The sequence below is a fragment of the Amphiura filiformis genome, chromosome 18, assembly GCF_039555335.1.
Source record: "Amphiura filiformis chromosome 18, Afil_fr2py, whole genome shotgun sequence".
In the NCBI taxonomy this organism is placed as follows: Eukaryota; Metazoa; Echinodermata; class Ophiuroidea; order Amphilepidida; family Amphiuridae; genus Amphiura; species Amphiura filiformis.
In genome coordinates, this window is record NC_092645.1 from 6,102,043 (window position 1) to 6,123,697 (window position 21,655).

The 21,655-nt window shown below is 36.2% G+C and overlaps 1 protein-coding gene and 1 pseudogene across 1 annotated transcript in view; one reads left to right on the forward strand and one right to left on the reverse strand.

Moving 5' to 3' along the window:
- LOC140139798 (uncharacterized) overlaps positions 1-21,655 on the forward strand; it is an 82,107-nt gene that overhangs the window by 20,983 nt on the left and 39,469 nt on the right.
- Positions 359-4,131, reverse strand: LOC140139797 (toll-like receptor 2; annotated as a pseudogene).

Here is a 21,655-nt window from a genome sequence, read left to right on the forward strand (position 1 = left end):
GTGAGAAGTCTTGCCCACCTTTAAGCTTTTTTTGTACTATTCAGTCCATTTCTGACCATTTTGGTCAATTTTCCCCCTTAAAAGTGCTATACCACTGTATCGTTCGTAAGGGTATTTAAAACTTAATTAACAACTTAAAAAACGTATCAAACCTATCCAATTTTAAGTGTTGAAGTTAAAAAAGTCTTCTAATTTAGTATATAGGCCCTATACCACTACGTATAAATATTCAATTTTATAACTTAAAAAACATTTTTGATAACATTATAGCATAATGTTATGAATATGTGAAGACAAAATATTTTGAAAAATATTTTACAATCATATAAAACATTTTTTTTTTCAGATTTTATTTTAATATACAATACAATATACACACATTTTCTAAATTATGGTACAATAAACTCAGAGAAAGTATGAATATTTTCTGATAAATTAGTAATACATGTGTGACTACACTCCTCATAATCCTTATTAAAACACACCAAAATAAACAGCCAGTGTGTAATAATGGCTACCAATCAAGACCTAATCAATAACCGCCTTTGTTTTCTGGTTCAGCTACTGTCATTTACACAGTGCAAGAATTAACAACTACCCATGATGCATTGCAGTATTGAAATTTTCTCATGTAAAAACACGTTTTTTCATTTCTTGTAAATACCTGATATGTCTAGCATTCAACTGGTCTGTTTTGACTTTATCATGGGGTATAGCAGTTCTTGAAATAAAAAAAATTAAAAAAATTTAGATTGAAAAATCTGATTCAAAATAATTAATCCAGAAGTACACTATTTTGTCCTTCCCGACTCTTTAAAGGGGTGTGGCATCTCTTTGATTCTCAACTCACAAAACTGGGCAATACTCTTTACATTTTATGTACATAAATTACATTTAAATATCAAATCTGCGATCTAATGGCACAGGCCTCTTAAGCTCCTCTTGAAGGCGTCTCCAAAATATATACTGCCCATGTCCATCGCCTGGCCATTTTAGCAACTGCACTCTACAGAATAATTGTCTCAGCAACAGAGTCATTTTGTTATCGGGAATCTCCTCCAGGAGAATAAGAATCATCACATTGCGGCCCTCTTCCAGGACTCGATGATGTGCCATGTTTAATTCAAAATAACACCAATTGTTTTCAACAAATCGCGGTGAAAGTATTACAAGAATTTTGCGGCTTCTCATTATGTGAAGAGACAGTTCACCAAAAATTGGTCTCCCAGCGCGTATGTCTCTGGTCTTAAGACAAAGTCTGAATGGTTCTTCACCTTCCTCGATATTGGGTAGAAGTTCTCCATCTACCCAGTCCTCATCTTCTATATGGTAGGGGACATACGCATCATACCGAGGGACACCATTCTCATCATCATCAATGCGATCATCATCATCATCATTGACAAGAAAGTGTTGTTGGTTTCTTCTTCTATTGAAAAGCAAGAATAATCTGTACCTAATGTGCCAGCGATATCGTCTAGCTACCACAGTAACTAATACTATTGCAGCTATAGCACAAGTAATGCCAATAGAAATATGTTGTAAAATATGTGATTCACAATCACCTAGGCTAACCTCTGTTATGCTAAAATCCTGTTTTGATCCTTGTAAATAACATTGATAATCACCATGTTGAAGAAGAACCATGGTGTCAGTAAGAACCCAATTTCTAAATGCTTCCACAGTGCAATCACATTGGAAGTGATTATTCCTTAAATCCAGCTTGGTCATGTGAGGGTGATGAGATTGGAATAGCATTGCTTTCGAGACTACTTGAATTACATTGTCATTAAGAATCAATGTTTTGATGTTGACCAAATGCTGGAAGTTGCTTATTGAGGTCAGTTTGTTGTCACTTAGATCCAGGTATGTCAGGTTACTAAACCAAATAGCAAGATCATTGCCTATTTTTGAAATCTTGTTGTTACTCAAATCAAGGTATTGTAGTTGGGGTGTTTTAAAGTACTGTATCATCTTGGTTATGTCATTTGTATTGATACTACCCAAATATAGGTTTTGTAATACAGGTAAGTGCATGCCAACAAGTGATTGGATGGTGCACTCGGTAAGAGTTAAAGACTCAAGATGAGGACAGGTAAAGTTATTCCAGGTGTACACTTTAGATGCACTTAAATCAAGTGATTTCATTTGAGCTGCAAACTGACATAAACCTTCAAGATATACCCCAAAATCATTACTATTTTGATGCGCTGTGTTTAGTACTTCTAAATTTGGTGGATAACATGGCCAATCGATTCTAAAAATACTGAACTGATTGCCTTGCAAGTTTACATTTGTAAGTGATGAAATGTCGCACAGTTGCACCATAAAGGTACAAAATCACCACTCAGTTGATTGTATGACAAATCTAATTTGGTTAAAGAATTATAGCGAATAAATGTATGCATTACAGTAGGTGGAAACATATTCATAGTGGCAGACAATTTTAATTCATTCAAACTTCTTAAACCTTCGAAGGCATTCGCAGACAATGTGAGATATCCACATGTAATATCTAAAACTTGCAATTCACTAAACCATTCAAATGGTGCACCTTCAACAGTTATTGTATTACTAGACTCAAATGATAATGTTAGTACCTGTAATGATGCTTTCCATTTTCCCCATGATTGAAATGTTGTTGAATTGAGATGGACTTCGTCTGACAATGCAGATAGAGTGAGGTTTTCAAGAGGTGATGAATCTAGCATGTTCAAAGACCTTATTTCATCATAGAGGTCTCCCTGATCAAGTTCCAGACTAGTGAGATTATACAGTTCCTTGAAAGCTGGAAGACCAGTTACAGAAGATGTCATATAAAAGTTTAGATATTTCAAGGGAATCACTCTGCTACATTTATGATTCGCATCCAAGAGATGGGGATTCTCTTCATATGATGAGCACAACATGAGATCAGGACAGGATCCACCAATGATGATTTCAAGGTGTTGTAGGTTATGTAATCCAGTAAGCAGCTTCTCAATGCTATCACAGTCATCTACTCCACCATAAATGTACAGTCCATGTAATGATGAAAGTGGAGCTAGAGCAGGACCAGTAATATTGTCAGACCCATCTTCAAATGATAGATGTAGAATTTGTAAGTTTTCTAACCCTGAAAGTGATGTAGAACCAAGACTTGATAGATTGTTAAAAGTAAGTTTAAGTGTGTGCAGTGAGGTGAGACATTGAAATGGGAAACCAGCTAAAGGACCAAGTAAGTTTCCATTTAAGTTCAAATAGGTAAGGTTGCTTAGCATGCTGAAGGTCTTGTCACTTACGAAGGTTATACGATTGGAACTCAAATCCATATATAGTATATTTTGAAGTCCAGAAAATGCCCCATCAGGCAATGATAAAAGCAAGTTAGCATGAAAGTCCAAGTTTTGTAGATTTTGAAGCCCAGCTAATATATCATCATGCAGTGTTGAAAAACTGTTGAAAGAAAGATCTAAATCTAGCAAGTTGTGAAGGCTGCTTATTACTCTCGCTTGTATATGAGAAATAGGATTGCCATTCAAATGCAAAATTACTAGTTCATCTAGTCCAGTGAATGCACCATCATGTAAGGCTGAGATATTGTTCCAAGAAATATCCAAATGTTGCAACTTGTGAAGGCTGCTAAATACATTACCTTGTATATAGGAAATAGAGTTGGCATGTAAATCCAATGTTAATAGTTCATGGAGTCCAGTAAATGCACCATCATGCAATGTTGATATTTTGCAATAAGAAAGATCTAACTGTTGCAACGTTTTAAGCCTGTGAAATGCATCATCAGAGATAATAGTAAGTTGATTATGATGCAGATCTAGGAATTGTATTGAAGCAGCATCTGGCAGTGGTGGAACACAGACTAGTTTCCTGTTACTACAATCCATATTGGTAGAATTCCACATTTTGCAAGCGATACTTCCTTGTGGATAGCATGAGTTTACCTGTTCTGTTGGTTTTCCATTAGTGAGCTGGATACACACAGGACAAAACACTTGATACATAAGAAAAACACATATAAACTGTAGTATGGAAGCCATGTTGGAAAGCATAAATCGTGTTCACAGCAACAAGATGACTAAACCAAGTGAAATATTTTCCGTCTTTAGTATCACCAATTGTTGAACTAACTATACATTTAAGTTGAGCCAACCTAAGTTGCTATAACAGTTGCTTGTGCTGTGTGTGGGTTTGACCTGGGGGTATGACCATTATGTCTTCTCTGGTTTGACCTGCACTTTTTGATCGTACCATTATTTTGAAGGAAGTTACAACACCAGTGTATATTATCCATGAATGTGATCAAAATTGAATGAGTTTATTCACAAGGAGGGGTTACTTGGTAAAATGAGCTCTTTTAACTTACCTATTAAAAATGGTAAATTCTCCACTTTATTCTCTACAGTGTTAACTTAAAGGCACACTATATACTGTATTCCTTTATATAATGGTCCAATACACTCAACATGAATAACATAAGGTCTATAACATATTTACTCATAGATATTGTGATTTTATACTTGAAATAATTTATAAAATGAAGTGCGATTAAATAGATTTAAAAAAATAATTTTTATATAGCACATTTTTCCAGAGGATTCAAAGCGCTGTAATTTTGCTGCCACTGGTCAGGTGCGGATTGGGGGGGAGCCCCACCCATAATATGTACAAGTGGTGTCATCCTGCTATGTTGTTTGTGGCAGAGGAAGCATTTTCAAAGTATTTCGGCTCGGACCAGAGACAACTCATTAATGACCTTTGACCCCAAATCTGTGAACTCCCTATAGACACTGGCTAATGTCAATGCATTGTGTGCAGGTGGTGTCGACCATCCTGGTATTTTTTTGTAGCATAAGAAGCATTTTGAAGGTATTTTGTCTTGAATCAGAGGCAACCCCTTAATGACCTTTGACCAGTGGCGGTGCCACAGGGTGGCATGGGGGGAATTTTCCCCCAGTCAGAACTCTTTCCCCCCAGTTGCCCCCAGTAAAAACCCAAAATTACGAAAATATCGAAAATTTGTTGATTTTGCCCCCTGAAATTCACTTTGCCTCCCCAATGCCCCCCACCCAAAAAAAAAACAAATTGGATATTGGAACACATTGGTCAGGTGCGGATATTGTGTTCCAATATCTGTGCTGGTAGTAATGTTCCTCCTATGACCCCTATGTAAACTTTGACCCATTGAAGGCCTTGTGACATGTGTGAACATGATCAGTCATGTTTGTGACTAAGTATGGTCAAAGTAGGTCAAAATATGTGAGAGCTAGGTCAGGTTTTCTGATTGACAGAAAGAAGAACTAGAAGTGCTGTGGTGCTATGCTGCGACCATATAGACAGTCATTTTGACCTTTGACCTAGAAATAGACATGCAAATTTGTTACCAGTAAACTGACCACCCCATAACAGTATAAGGCCAGCCCCATGAAATTTCCGGCATTGTTGGACAGATGTTTCAAATGGACAAATCATATATCAAAATGTTCAGAAGAGTCTGGGGAATCTTTTCTGCCATGTTGCCAAATTTGTAACCTGTGCATTCTATTCCGTTTCCATTGCAATGGTCACACATTTAAGGATTTTTGTCATTTTTACCCCAAACTGCTATAGTAGAAACTTCATATTTGGTGTGCAGAACACATGACAGATGGATATTTAATATCTATGAACAAAATCATCACTGAATTCAATAAATTTCATTTGTGGGTGAAAATGTCATTTTTTGGTGATTTTTGTGCATTTTTAAAAAAAATGTAATTTTTACATGGAATTTTATTTTTGAAAAATGACTAAATGCATCATTGAAAGTACCAATTTACCAAGATGGATGTTAAAGATCATTTAAATCAGTCACAATATTTTTCTGTGACTTATGGGGTGGTTAATATTGAAGTTAAATATCAGGTAATAATCCTAGTAAATACTGTGAAAAGCAAATAAAAGTACATTTCAAATTATTAACAGGGTACGTGGCATTTGAAGGAGGGTGACCTGATATAATTGGAAAATGGATGTCTTTAAAATTGACGTATAACATAAAATGTTGTCCCTTTCAAGCATATGCAAAAAGAACATGCAAATGTTTTTTGTAAATGGGACTAATTCCTTATGGAATTACTGACAGTTATACAACCTGATATTCATGATAATAATATAGTCTACAGTGTTTTTATTAATGATATTCATGTAATAAATTGATATCAAATGAGAGATCCTATTTTCTCATTATCATAATTATTGAAATTAGGAGTTCTAAATCGTTGTATTTCCGGAGATATCATCAAAAACTGTCGAATTAGTTTCAAATGCGGTATACCCAAGACTAATTTAACAGTTTTTTGATGATTTCTTCAGAAATATACCGATTTGGAATGCCTAATTTCAATAATTTATGTTAATGAGAAAAATATTAGCTTTCACCTGCTATCAATATCTGCATTTTGATGGGGTAATGGGGGGATGAGGCTGTCAATCAGGTAACCCACCTTAACTGTAAGAGTTCTGAATATGAGAAAATTCCGCCCAAAATTGGCAATTTTCCCATTGAAAACTGTGTAATAGATAATTAGTGGTATTGAACCTAACTGAAGTGATGCATGCTGGGAAGAACAAGTCAATTGCTGGGCCTGGCACAGGCCTTGTTGCTTCGGTAACGAACTGGTATGACAGAGGTATAGTAGATTTTAATTAACACCAGTAGTGTAGAAGACTGTCCTTTGGTGTCTTCAGCTCTGTTTAAATTCAGGCAAATTTAGGAAGTATTTGGATCAATATTAATCAATTTGTACAACAGCTGATTATTACTTGATTAATGTACACTCTGTTTGACCATAGACATTTTATTGAAATGTTGCAAATGGCGCATTCTCCCGCAGTTAGGGGTGGTGCAATAATTATGTGTACCCCGGGGGTGGGGGGGGGGGATTATAGGGGGGGAAAAGATTTTTTTGGCAGGCCAAAAGAGGGGGGGCAAGCATTTTTGGCAGGTCGAAAGGGGGTCAAGCGATTTTTGGCAGGTCGAAAGGGGGCAAGCGATTTTTGGCACAGATATTTGGGCACCGTTTCTATATTACGCCCTAAAAAGGTGTAGGAAAACGTAAGGAACACGTTCAAATATGCAAAATTTAAGGCTTTAAATTCAGGTTACCAAAAATCTTGCTGTGTAAGGGGGGGGGCAAAGATTTTTTGCCACATCAAAAGGGGGGCAAAGATTTATTGGCACGTCAAAAAGGAGGGGGCAAAGATTTTTGGCACGGCCAGAGGGGGGCAAGTGATTTTGGCAGACCATTTTGAGAATTCACCACCGGGGTACACATAATTATTGCACCACCCCTTACAATGGTCTTGCACTCTGCATACAAATAATATTGAAAGTGACATACATATTGTTTGAGAGTTGTATTCTGTAATCATGTTCAAGGGACATTTGTGATTCCAGCATACTCCTTTTAGGTCCAATAGATTATTATAATGCACAAAAAATCTCCAAAATTTCACTTGTTTAAGGACATTTTGATTGCATACAAATATGTATTACAGTGCGGACAGTGCCCCCGCACTGCCCCCCCCCCTAAGAATTGAGACTGAAATCATGTTTGTACCATATCTACAACATCTGTTTATATTGGCCTAAAAAGATTAGCAACATGGGTCATTTTTAAACCACCCTGTATTTCCCTTTAAAATACCAATTACATCATAAATGTGGAGTGCAATTTTGGGACAAACATTCAAAATACTCATTTCCAAACTACATCTAGTTACAAAGCACACAATGAAATTGATCAAGAACTACAAGAACTGAACTTGAATTCATCCATGAAAACATTAAATTTGACCTTGAAACACAGACTTGTATGTTGGCGCAAGAAGCCACATACAAAAGCTGCCTTGTAGACATTTGACAATGTCTGCATTCTGTCAAAGACTATATTGAAGGTGTATGATTGTATACATCTCATAACATGACACCTGGCAGCTAATTTTGCAGGTAAGGCCGCCTTGCATTAACCTCTGGAATTGTTGGTTGTGATGAAATCACTTCTCTTTTAACCCCGGGGGGGTCACTCCCATTGCAGCCTGTACACCATCCGCAATAATGAAAACGCGTAAAAAGGGTAGTTTTTCGTGGATAGGCACGATACGCGCGTATCGCGTTTAGGGTGTCAAAAACATGAAATATTGGAAAAAAGGGTAGCAAAATTGCAATTGCTAATACGCGGAAATGAAATTTAAAGGGTATGAAATTTGATGCAAGGAATAAAATCCGTGTTTAGGGTATCGTTTTAGCCAAGGGTTAAATCCTTGTTTAGGGTGCTTTTCAAAAGTTGATTATCATGGATGGTGTACAGGCCACAATGGGAGTGACTCCCTCGGCTTTTAACCTTAAAATCTTTAGGAAATTGTATTATTCCACATGGTCTACACATAAACATTAATGGCTTTTATTAAAAATGTAAAGAAATATGATATTGGTTTGATCTCATAAATCATAAAGTTGAAAAGTTTTCTTTGAGGGGGGGGGGCTTGTGGAAGAACAGAGGATTTATTATCCACTGAATGAATAACCAGGTCGAAGAAGAAATTAAAAACAAACAAACACTTCTTTGTCTCATCTCAAAATCAGTTAATTGTAAAAAAATATGAGTCTGTTTGCTTGATCAGTTGTGAGACTAGAGGTAATCCATATAGGATCCATCTCCCTCTAAACCATAGATTTTAAGGTATTTAAAATCTATGTCTAAACTCAGGACAGGGAAAATGTGTGATGCGCAAAAAATTCGCATTTTGGGGTATAATCGCACATAATTAGGTCCGACCACAAATTTTAAGATTTACCCAAAATAACCATTTTCAAGTACATATCAAAACCTTTCTATGTGAAAAGTAACATGTTTTTTACCCAAAATAATATTCACTACACAATGAAAAGCAATAGTGACCTTGATGAACGCGAGCTGTGTGGAGTCATGCTAAAAATAGATCGTATAGTCTCACGCAAAGTCTACGCTTGGTCGTATTTCACGTGAATGCGAATTATAGGCTGTGACTAAGACTGGCAGACCCAGCGAGTTATCGAAGGGACTAGAATTGACTTCTGATTAGGGGTACCCATAGTTTTTTGTATGCGAGAGACTAAATTCAGGTCAATCATAACCATTTTAGATGACCATTAGGAAAATGTCTATACAGTCGATTAACCCGAGAACATTTTTAATAACGTGGCGCTATTTCAGTAGAGTGACTGTTGGAACAGGGCAGGTTTGACAGGAAAACCCAGAAAAACTTGATCTCACGCAGGGAAAGGAACAAAATGAGTGAAAAGATGGAATAAATAACAATTCAGGCGGGTTTATGGAAGCACCTACAGCTTCAAAAAAAATAATTTTAGGGTTAAAGAATATCTCAAGGTTATATAAACGTGGGTATAGAATTCTGAGTTCACTAGTTCGAAATTGACGGCGATTTAAAGAAAAATTTGGTCATTTTTAGCCAGTTTTCTGTTGCGTTTTGAATGGCCAAGTCTGCCGTGAATTCACTGATTCTGAAATGTTACTAAAGGTTTTGATATGCTCATTTAAAAAGAAAACCACTGAAGTTTTCACTATAATAAAATCAAAGAATACAAAATGATCTGCAACACAATCCATGTTTAAAAAATATAGAATATAGGCCGTCGCAAAAATTTGCAAGAAAATATAGAAGAAAAACAGTAAAAATTTTTAATATTGCATATAATATATTTGATTTTGAACTTTTCGGGGAGAAAAATGTCGCATTTTGGTAAAAAATGCACAAATTGCGCATTTTCAAAAGCTTATAATGATTTTTTTTTACTCTGAAACATAGCACATTTTCCCTATGCTTACTGTAAACATGCTAAACTGAGGCAAAAACAGTTTGTCTCATGTCCCCTGTGCACATTTGATTTAGGGACCCTGTTCACAAACACTTGTAAGGGGGGGCCTGATGCAAAAAAATTTTATTGCGAACATTTTTCGGGGCCCCCCTTTACAGACCTCAAAAATTTCAGGCCCCCCCTTTTTGACATGAAAATTATCGGTCAACCCCATAGAAGAGCATTTTTTCAGGCCCCCCCCCCCTTAGGATAGTCAAAAAATTCAGGCCCCCCTTTTTTGCATCAGTGTTTGTGTTTGTGAACTGTCCCTTATGCTGGGGCAATTTCCTGGAAAAATGGTACTTAAAAAAAAAGAAACATCTGAAAAAGTCAATACCAAAGATTTTATTGTTTTTAAAGTAAAATTGTAGCTGCATTTAGTTGAATATTGTTGAAAATTGGTCAAACCTTGTAGTATTCTATCTTTACGTGCATTCTGAAAATACAAGTAAAAGTCAATTTTAATTGAAATTTCTGTTTAGAAATGAAAAATATGTTTCCAATCTTATGACCATTAATTTTAAAAATTATTTTAATAGTTTTAAAAAATGGCACAAAATGGCAAAAAAATATCATTTTAATAGCATCAAAATTTATCTTGTGTTGTACTTGTAATTAATATTTGACCATTATTTTGAGCGGACCTTGTATGACATTTGTTAAATCAAAAAGTACATGTGTTAGGTCATAATTCAATCCCATATTTTGATGTGTCATAAATTTCACCACATTTCATGTACGGTATATCAATTTATCTGAACTATACTAGTTTTTCGCTACATCACAGCATAGACACTGGAAAAAAGTCAGTTTTTTTCTATTGTCACAAACTCACAATTGTTTTTATGTCCCAATGTTTTTCTAAAATATCCTCCCTCCACCATATAAAATAATGATGGAATAAAAATCCTACGCTCATAAATCACATAAAATGTTTAATAATTTTTTCAGCAACATTGCATGCATGTACTAAAATTGTTACTTGTAATAACATTTAATAATTAATTGTGCAAATGATGTCAATAATCTCCAAGCCTGAATAGGCCTGGTGGCAAGCTGCATGGTTGCCACGGCTACCACAGGAAGTTGTTCTACCAACTTGAAAGGAAGATGATCAGTCTTGATGGCGATCAACTAGCGTTAATAAGGTTAGGCAATGATAGCTAATGTGGTGCATCTAAATGACCTTCCAGGTGCAAAATATGTTTTCTTTTTTTTAGTAGATGACATTATAATAATATAGTATAAAATATGGCCAAGTTGCAAATAATTTCATAAAGCAATATTTTAATATTTCCATTACAAAATAGATTTTTATTTATTTTCCCCAAAATGTTAATTTTCACTCAAAAATTATATCATTATCCTTGTCAGATATGTCCCTCTTAATTTTGCGACGAACAAATGATGTAAAATAAAGAAAATTTGTATGTAGGCCTATATAAATTCGTCAATGTGTATCACTGTTGATTGTGAAGTGATCGATTGGCTCAATATGTGGATTTCAATTGGAAAAGCCTAATTTGACAGGGCTAAATTTGTCCCCTCAGAACACAGAAGCTGGTTGCATGCTTGGCACAATCAAGGTTCGGTTTACTTTGAAAAATTTTAGCGAAAACATTACTTTATGTGATGTTCTTATTACGCTATTAGCTTTATGTTTACATTGTAAAAATGCTACACAAGCTTAAATTTGTGTTGCAGGTTGTCCAAAATCGAACGCTGACAATAATATATAGGCCTACTCATTCATGGGGATCAATATTGGAGAGACTATGGAGGACATAGGCCCCCCACTTTTTGGCAAAATGAGCCATTTTTTGTTCTTTTCAGCCACTTTTTGACAATTCAAATGGCACCTCCTGATTGTTTGCAAGTCATATTATTAACCAATGCTACCATGTTGATGGTGAACGAACCTGAACGTGTGAATAATCATGTGCCCAGAAGAAGTTATGATTTTCCGCACGTTTTCACCACATGATGATGATCAATATGGTGGTCTTCTTTGCCTACTCAGCCATAGTGTATAGTATTTCATGTAGCTTGCTAAATTCCTCATAGCTATGATAGTCTAACTTATCATGATATGTGGTCCATTTTCCTTCACTACATGTAAGGCTATTTACAGGTTAACATAGTTAATAAAATGTATCACTTGTTGGGAGAGAAATTGTACAAAATAATGCACACATACTTTCTTTCTTTCTTTGTAATACTCCGGGTAGTACTGCACAACATCCCTTTTGGAACTAGACGAAAATGTTGATGCGGGGCTTGTGCATTAGATGCATCAACATCTCAGTACAACTGAGTACATTATTTTGAATAATTTCGTGAGCAACAAGTGATAATTAATTAACCTATTTTTTTCATACACAAGAAAAAACCGCTGATCTTTGCTTTTTTTATGACAAAATTTGTCTGCTGTATCTTAATATTAATTACGGCGTGTCCGTCCTCTGTCCGCTGGCTATCGCGTTCAGCGTCCAGCGCGTTTCGCGTTCACGCTGCGTGCACTATCGCGTGCTTTCATGATGCGCTATCGCGAGTATCAACGGGAGGTGTCGCGAGTACAGTGCGAGCATCGGAAAAGCATTACAGTGTGACTAACAGGTGCATCTCATCGGACCAATACTATTTTCAAGACAGGATTAACATAAAATCATCAGTTATGGTATAACCCGTTTGCGTTGAATTTCGGGGTATTTTGGGGTCCTCCAATGTGGTAGCAGGGCAGGGTTTGAAAGAGGTGAACGATGGGTTTTCAGATTATGGGTACCGAAGTAAGCGTCACAGCTACAAAACAGAGTTGATTAATCATTGAGCGACGTATATCGTAGTAGTTTGAAAGGTTAGGACAAGTATTATGGGTAACGGGTGTTGGGTAATTATAGATAGGCCTATCACGAGAACCGCCCAACCCGAGAACCGCGAAATCTAGTTCTATATAGTGGCGTAAAATGGAGCACCACAAATAAATAACTTTCGAGAAAATCGGGTTTGAAGAAATGCCAATTTAAAATCGGGTTGTGTATATCAGACATATTTTGTAGTAAACTAAATAGATTTTATCTTATATAACGTTCAAAAGAAATAAAGCCAAAATATTTCTGGCAAATTGAAAACACTATGGAAAAAATACAAAATGCAATAGCCAGTGGCGGATCCAGAGCAGTCAGAGGGGGGGGGGGGGGCAATTTTTGAAAAAATGTAAGTAATGGCTGTGAAGCGTTATCCCACGGCTTATGCGCCGCAGAGGTGTCTGAGGGGGATGTGCCCCCTGAGAAGTGAGAAAATTTTGCAAAATAAAGACCTAATTGAGGCCATTTGATGGACTATTTTTGCACTATTATTGTGTAAAATTTGAAGTTTGAAAAGGCCGAAAATTTGCGAAATGACGGCCCAATTGAAGCCATTTGTGGACAAGTTTTGGCCTTTATAAATTACCCGGTATTGCTTTACATGTAAACATAAAGTTGCGCATACAGCAGGGATGTGCCCCCTCAGAAGTGAGAAACTTGCAAAATGAAAACCTAATTGAAGCCATTTGGTGGACCATTTTGGTACTATTATTGTGTAAAATTTTAGTTTGAAGAAGCCGAAAATATCAAATTTGCGAAATAACAGGCCAATTGAAGCCACTTTTTTCACTGTTGTATGAATTATTGGTTTAAACATCAATTGGTGGGTGTTAAATACAGACACAAAAACGGGCAGTTGTTTGTATACGGAGGGGGTGTCTGAAAGTTTGGAAATTTTGCAAAATGAAGGTCCAATTGAAACCATTTGGTGCATCATTTTTACACTATATATCATTGCTTTTTAAAACAAAAAAGGGCCCATACTCAATTTGTAAAATTTTAAATATATACACTGACACTTTGTAGGCCCAAGACTTGAGATTCGCAATTAAAGCATGCATGGATCGATGTTGAATTGAAGTTAGCACGGAGTCCGTCTTAATAGGCCTACTGACTTTGGTGACAAAATGTGACGGGCCCTGCATATGATCGGCGGGCCCGCCGTAATTTTCACATGCTTTTGGGCAGAGGACCCGCCTTCAAGCAAGATAATCACAGACCTATATATAGATTGACCAGACTGCGTTTTAGGCATGGGCCTACATGTATTATACGTGCAACTTAGCCTTTTCCCTTCTCTTTTTCTCTTCTTTTTTTCTCCTTTTTTCCTCTTCCTATTCTCTTCTCTCCTATCCTCTTTTTTTTTTTGGTTTTTGTGGGGTGTGGGGTGGGCGGTACCGCCGCCCCCCTGAATCCGCACCTGGCAATAGCCTATTAAAAAATGCCAGAGATGCCAACATTAACATCCAGAAAATAGGGAGGATTCAAACATAAAATAAGGAGGTTTTTAAAATTACATGCAACTTCAATGGCACCACGGTCGCTGTGTAATCCCTATGACATTACTTTTCGTCGGCTTCATTCCATAGTGGCGTATAGGTCCGTCAAAATGGAAGGTGTACTATCACATGCAATACTTTTCATTTTTGCTGATATTTCTTAGTTTAGTTACTATTATAAAATGTGTATAAAATGTGTTTTATGGTCTATAAACTATGGAAAACACAAAATTTCAAATTCAATTAAAGACCTATTCAGTGATCCTAGCGCAAGTGTAAAAAAAATTAAAATTGTTTATAAATTGCTTAAAAGTGAAGGATAAGTCATTCAAATTGTCATTTGGTATTTTTGAAATGACAAATTTCCAAAAAACGAAGAAAACAGCAGTACTGACGAAGTTGAAGCCCCATATACATGTAGCTAATTTAGATACTGTCAGTATCTAAATTACAGATTCGTGTAAAATGTCTTATTTTGTCTTAAATACATGGCTTTCGGCTGCAATGACAAAGGTAACCAAAATCTGAATTTTGTTGATTTTTACGATGTCCGGATGAGCAAATCACTGAATTGGCCTTTAAGTAATTCAATTAATTAATTCTTAGTTAATTAGCTAATTTTGAATACATTTGGGTGTACTCATTTTGGGTGTATTCCTAATACATGTAGGTGTATTTCCAGTACATTTTGTCTGTGGCCACACATAGTGACGTATGTGTATGTGCTGCATGCAGGAAAAATGCAAAATATGTTTCAGAGAAAAATGCGTTTGAAGGATATGCTACTTATAGGATAGTTAGTACTCCACCAATATTTTCTCTCAGTGGAACGATTCCATTTGAAATTGAAGTTAAAAGATTAAGGTTAGCAACTATTTTAAACTGTTGCGATTTGGTAGTTCACAGCATCTTGCGAATGGTAATGAGCTTTGGCAAAAATTGCATTGATAATTTCATAGCGAACATACTGCAGTTACTGTCCGTTTTCCTATACACAATACACAGTGCTCTTTCCCATTGACGCGTGACCTCTACAAATAGCCTACGTTAAAAGTATGGGGATATGCCTAGTTAACGTCGCTGTGTGAAAAATAACCGCCAATATTAAAAGTACTCTTCTAAAGTTCTAGAAAATATAGTTTTGTAACATGTCCTAAATTTTTAGCTAATTTAGATGTTTGGAAATATGCGTACTTTGGTGTTTTAGTTAATGTTATAGGTAATAGTACATTGCCTAGTTAACGTCGCTGTGTGAAAAATAACCGGCCAATATTAAAAGTACTCTTCTAAAATTCTAGACAATATAGTTTTGTAACATGTCCTAAATTTTTAGCTAATTTAGATGTTTAGAAATATGCGTACTTTGGTGTTTTAGGAAGGATATGTAAACGACAGATAACACCAAAAAATATGAAGAAATTATTTCCAAACTGTGTTAAGTCTGCAAACCACCATGTTTCTCATTTTCAAGAACGCTGGTTAACAATAAGCACGTATTGTCTCATTTCGTAAACAAAGACCACACACAATTGTTCTCTAGCACTCGCTTTATAATCGTTCACCCAACTGAAAGTATAATCCCAGCTCATTGCTCCATTGTACGTGTAAAGCAGACACATATGTTGTGTGTATTTAACCAGAGAAGATATGATTTAATCAGTTGAGCTGTTTTCAATGAGTGTTATCTTGGTTTAATAGCTTTTAATGGGGTTTAAGTCCTGCAAAGGTCGAATTGAATTCTACTGTAGACATGACTGCATCATGACGCGTAGAAGAATTCAAATATCACAGATATACTTTTGTAGGTCCTGTGGTTCTTGAGTTATGTTATTAAGAGAGCTCAAACAGCAACACTTTTATAAGATTGATAAAGGTTCTTGTTCAGATCCAATAAAATGATACTACTCACTCAGAAATATTTCAATTCCTATCAGGAATCTTGTTCACTCTGGTACTGGTGTTTCTAGGTGTTTTTAGAACCGGCAACACTTCTGTCTGGTTTTGATGACGTCACCAAACTTTCTTGTTGCTGAGAATTTATGACCTGATAATATAATACACTACTGGAGAAAACATTTACACATTACACAAATGCGTGTAATGAAAAACTACCGCAGAAAACATCACTCATTTTTTTAAATACCTTTTTTAATTTGTAGGTTGAAAGAGGATCATAAAATTTGATTTTTTTTGTGGGTGTCGGAGAAACCCACTGTAAATTCCCATTCCAATTCGCATTAAAAAAGGGTTTTTTTTGTTCTTTCAAGACATGGATTTTAAAAAAAACACCGCATTTCGCATTTGACTTTTTAGACCTGCAACAGGAAACAAACATGTTTTTTTTTGGCCTGATTTAGGTACATATGCTTTACAAAAGTAACATCTAATTGCATCAGAATAGATCAATTATAGATGAGGAATGTAAAGTGAATATTATAACTGGAAATTTGATTTACATAAACCTGATTTGAACATGTCGAACACACCCATTCTCTAGATCTATAGCAACCAGAATACTGGCGTCCTTCCAGGTTGGACAACTTGAGGGGAATCCCTGGGTAGTCAGTTTATAATAAGTAGTCTGGGAAGCTTCTAAGGTCACTATGGTCAATAATGTCAAGTAGGTCATTACCATGGCAACACACACAGTGATAATATGAGCAGCCTCAAGTTAGTGGAAAATTGTTTAAGGGTTTACAGTACAAAAGCAGTACAAAAGTTTGTGGTGTTTTAGAGGTTGTGTGGTATAGGGGGCCTATGTGTAGCATAGATCCTGGAAGATTTTGGAAATATCTTCCACAGGGGAAGTAAAAATCAGGTCTCCTAGATCTTGAATGTACCCTCAGCATGAACACCTAGCATGCCTGCCTTTGAGCTTCACAGGATTACATGGTAGAAAAACTGTAAAACTAATGATAAAACTATAGGCCTACATGTCTGCTGATGCCGCTGCATGTGTGAATGTCACTACTCCAAAAAAACTCCATTTCCAATAATTTCTACTTAAAATTCAACAACTTCATTGTGTACAGGTCTTGGGCCACATATAAAAACCTGTCTCAAACACACAATTAGAGAAGGAGAAGCGGGAGAACAGTGGGGCAGCTAGGGGTTGTGGCGCCTAAGGATACATAATGGCACACTCCCCAATTCCTGAATGTGTGGGCTGTGGGGAACGCGTGAAAATTTGTTATAATGAAGTTGAATATTGGTTTTAAATTGATCTTTTAAATAATATTGTACTGAAATGTGTGTGAACTTGTGAAGCGCGTGAAAATTTTGACTTTCATCGCTAGGAGAGGCACAGAATTGATGCAGAATTGGTCAATTTGGTATCCCCTAAGGGTGGCGCCCAAGGCACGTGCCCCCCTCTGCCCCCATGCCTGTATCAAGATGGCGGTCAAGTCCCGGTTCTCCTTCTCTAATTCTGTGGTCTCAAAGCTGTCACATGCATTGGTAAAATTGCACACATTATCTCAAGAAATTAACTTTTGTGTCTTTTTATTTTTTACGAAAAGGCGAAACTAAAACTCAAAATTCCTATCTGCTTTCAAGTTTTCCATTATTACGCAAATTTGGATAATAAAAGCATGTATGACAGTCTACGTGCTAGTGCATTTTAGAAAATTGACTGAGTTCGAACATTTTGTACATTACTAATTTACTTTATGTTCCTTTTCCATTTTGGAGGGGCTTTAGAGCTATAAGGTGGAAGAAAAATAGAAAAAAGGTTATTTTTACTTTGGTATGATTGTTTTGCACATAGTCTAGACTGGTAGAAACATGAGGAGACCGTCAAAGTCCCAAAATAGTTTGCAGTAGACTCAAGCAAGATACAATAGCCATCAAAATAAACAAATGAGCAATTAAAATAAACTTTAACTCCACACATGGGGTGTTGACTAAAAATAGATAATGAAATACGAGAAGGTGCTATTTTCGTACTTTGGCTTCCATCTCCAGATTTTTGAAACTATCTTTGGTTTGTTTGCATGTTTTGAGACATTTTGGCTCAAGATTATCAAAATTTGGCAATTTTCTAACAAATTCGAGAACATTTTGGGGAAAAAATTCATCTCTATGTGACCTGCTCTGACGAAACCCGCCTTAAGGGGGCTGTTAGCTAAGAAAATGACTAAAATGAGCATATATGTGTAATTTGAGTTTTGCTACTTATTAAATTTAGACTGGCCCCCAGTCTCGGTTTGGTTCCATCTCTGGATAATGTAACAATAAATAATTACATAATGCCCTATGAAAAAAAATATGAAAAGTCCTGTAACCCCCCCTTATTTTCTTCAATGCCAAAAACCCATTCCTCTTCATCCACAAATCGACGCCACTAATTACACCCACCACAGTCAACCATGCAGCAATATAGAAATATACTCAGTATTATAAGTGAACGCGAAAGTCCATTGAGCGCTGATTCCGAGACTGGTCCAATCTGTTAGGGATCTCCCTTCCGAATGTTCGTTCAACGAAGCACGTTGTTTCAGATGGCAATTACGAAAGCCCCGCCCCAGTTTCAATTCAAATATGGTAGCACAAAGCTATGCCGCGGGATGTGACGCAAGATCGGATGGGACACTTGTCAACAACTGAGAGGTATTGAGCTCAAGTGGCACGCGTCTGATAGACCCATGGTGCCGCAATAATAAAAAGGCGACCACTCGACTCGGACTTAGGCCTATTGTCCATATTATGATATTATCGCGTATGCGTTTGCAAATGTTTGCACATTATTTAGCTAGGGAAGCCTTTTCAAATATCCCCGCGCTGCCAAGCTGCGTTGATTGGTCGGATACAATATCGTTGTTTTAGTCGCTTATACAAACGTTAATGTAGTGAAAACATGGATGTGGTATATAGAAAGATTGCGTGACTCCAAATCCGTAAAAGTGAACTCCCAGCATTTTGTGGGAACTTGAAGGCAAATTGCTTACAGACTGGGAGGGTCCATGTATTGGGTTGATTTTTAATGCTATGTAATCTACATTACCAGTCGTTCTCCATGGACCCGAGGGAGGGTCTAATTAAATTCAGCAGAGTTTTAGCTTTAAAATATTTTTTACCCCATTAAAATCGGATGTTGCATTGCCATGTTTCGGCTATTTGAAGTGAACAAGGTGTCGAGAAATATGGTAACATTTGTTCGTTTCCTATTCTTTTCCATGCATTTGAATTTTAATGTATTTTATTGTTTTTCAAGGTGCGATATGTGAAAGAATTACTAACAAAAATATTTACCTGGCAATTACAATCATAATTTAACATTTATGTACTTTATTATTATTTATATATACTTTATTATTATTTTTGCTTCAACAAATTTATATTCTAGTATATTTATACTATATTTCATAATTCCTCACCTGGCTATTATTAGTCATTTTTAAAATGCGTTTATTTCAAAATGGTAATTTTATCAGTAATTCAAGTTTTTTTCAGCCATTATAAGTCCAAATGACTTGAAACTTGGCAGAAAAGTGTATTTTAAGTAGATCTAGAGAAGTACAGAGCCCTTTTTTAACAAAACCCCTCCAAATGTGAAATATGGTGATTTTTTCCCAAAAATGGCCAAATTTTGAACTTTTTGCATAAACACAATCTTAAAACGTCTCAAAAACAAAAACGGAGCCAATTTTGTGAAAAAGGGCTCTGTACTTCTCTTTATTATGCTTTAAACAGTTAAATATTGGTGGTTTCAGACTCATTGTTGTTTTAATTTTTCTGAAAAACTTGTATAACTAAGTGTATAAAAATAAAATGGCTGCCGTTACCATGGCAACGGTGGATTTGGCGACGAAAAAAAATAGATTTTTGAGTTGAGAATTGTTAGGTATAGGTATACACCAGTGATGATTGTTTATCCAAAAAGTCCAAAATAGCCAAAAATGCCTTCTTAGCTAACAGCCCCCTTAAGTCGCACTCAGCCATTTCGAAATAGGGCAAGTCAAAGTTGGGAAAGGGGTAAAAACCTTTGCAGATTTTGTTTTTCAGTTTTTATTATTTTTTGATTCGGTAATATGTTTATATTAACCTACCATTGAAAACAAAATATTCTTTTACATTTAAAGCACCCAAACTCTAGCATTTTCTGGGCCAATCCAAATCCTTAACTTGTCATTTTACAACTTAAAGGCCATTTTTCTTGCATTTGCCTTTTTTTATGTGTCGCTTGAAAGACTGTAGAATGAGGACTACATATCCCAGAAGACCTATGCTAAATGATGACATCAAAAACTCAATTTCAAAATTAGTGACTTATGTCTAGTTTTGTGGGAGCGAGCCACATATACTAAGTTCACAGTCACCCACAAAAAGAGAGGTCTGAATGAGAATCATTTCAGGGGAATATCCCAGTATGCAGTTGGTACTGCACCCAGGGGCAGTGTCGGGGGTGACTGCCTCCCTATGATATGTAAAAAGAGGGGGAAAGGGAGAAAAAGAGAAAGAAGAGAGGAAAGAAAGAGAGGAGGGAGAAAAAAAAGGAGAAAGAAAAAGAAGAAAAGGAGCGATTACCCTGCCGTAGCATGGTAGATGAACGGGGAAGCTCCCCCGCTCCTTTCGGACATCTTTCCCCCTGCTGACTACTGTGATTTTAAAGCTTTTTTTTGTATTTTGGGTGAAAATTTTTTAAACTAAGACAAATTTGGCCAAATATTTTGACTTTTGGTATATCGATGGGTCCAAATTTCTTGAAAAATTGGTATATTGATGGGTCCACTTTAAAATTCTCAGCGCATACCTACCAAAACCAAACTTGAGTACCCCCCCACGGAGACCTATACCAAGCATTTGGAAACATTTGCATCACCAGATACTCTGACCAGATACAGTAGAAGTAGCATTTATTGCCATAAGTTGACATAATTCAAGAAGTTCTTGTTATGCTTTGAATTCATGAGGCTTAGTGTGAAGAGAGTTGTTGAAATGTGAGAGTATTCCCATTGGTAGCCTATATGTTTTACCCCCAACTGTGGGCATCTGCGCTGAAAAAAACTCATCATGCCCAAAGCTTCTGCCAAAAATGGTGACTTCTATCTCCGCGGTGTTTTTGTACTCCTAACTTTAATGCATGATAGACCCTGATATTTCAAGAACATGGATTAAGGTTATTAATATTAGCAACTATTTTAAACTGTTGCGATTTGGTAGTTCACAGCATCTTGCGAATGGTAGTGAGCTTTGGCAAAATTGCATTTCATAGTGAGTGAGTAGAAGAATTCAAATATCACAGATATGGTTTTGTAGGTCCTGTGGTTCTTGAGTTATGTTGTAAAGAGGGCTGAAACAATAACACTTTTGTAAAACATACATATAACTCATAACAACAATAAATTAAGCAAGTTTTCAAAGTATATGATTTGTAGAATGAACTATTATATTGCAAAACA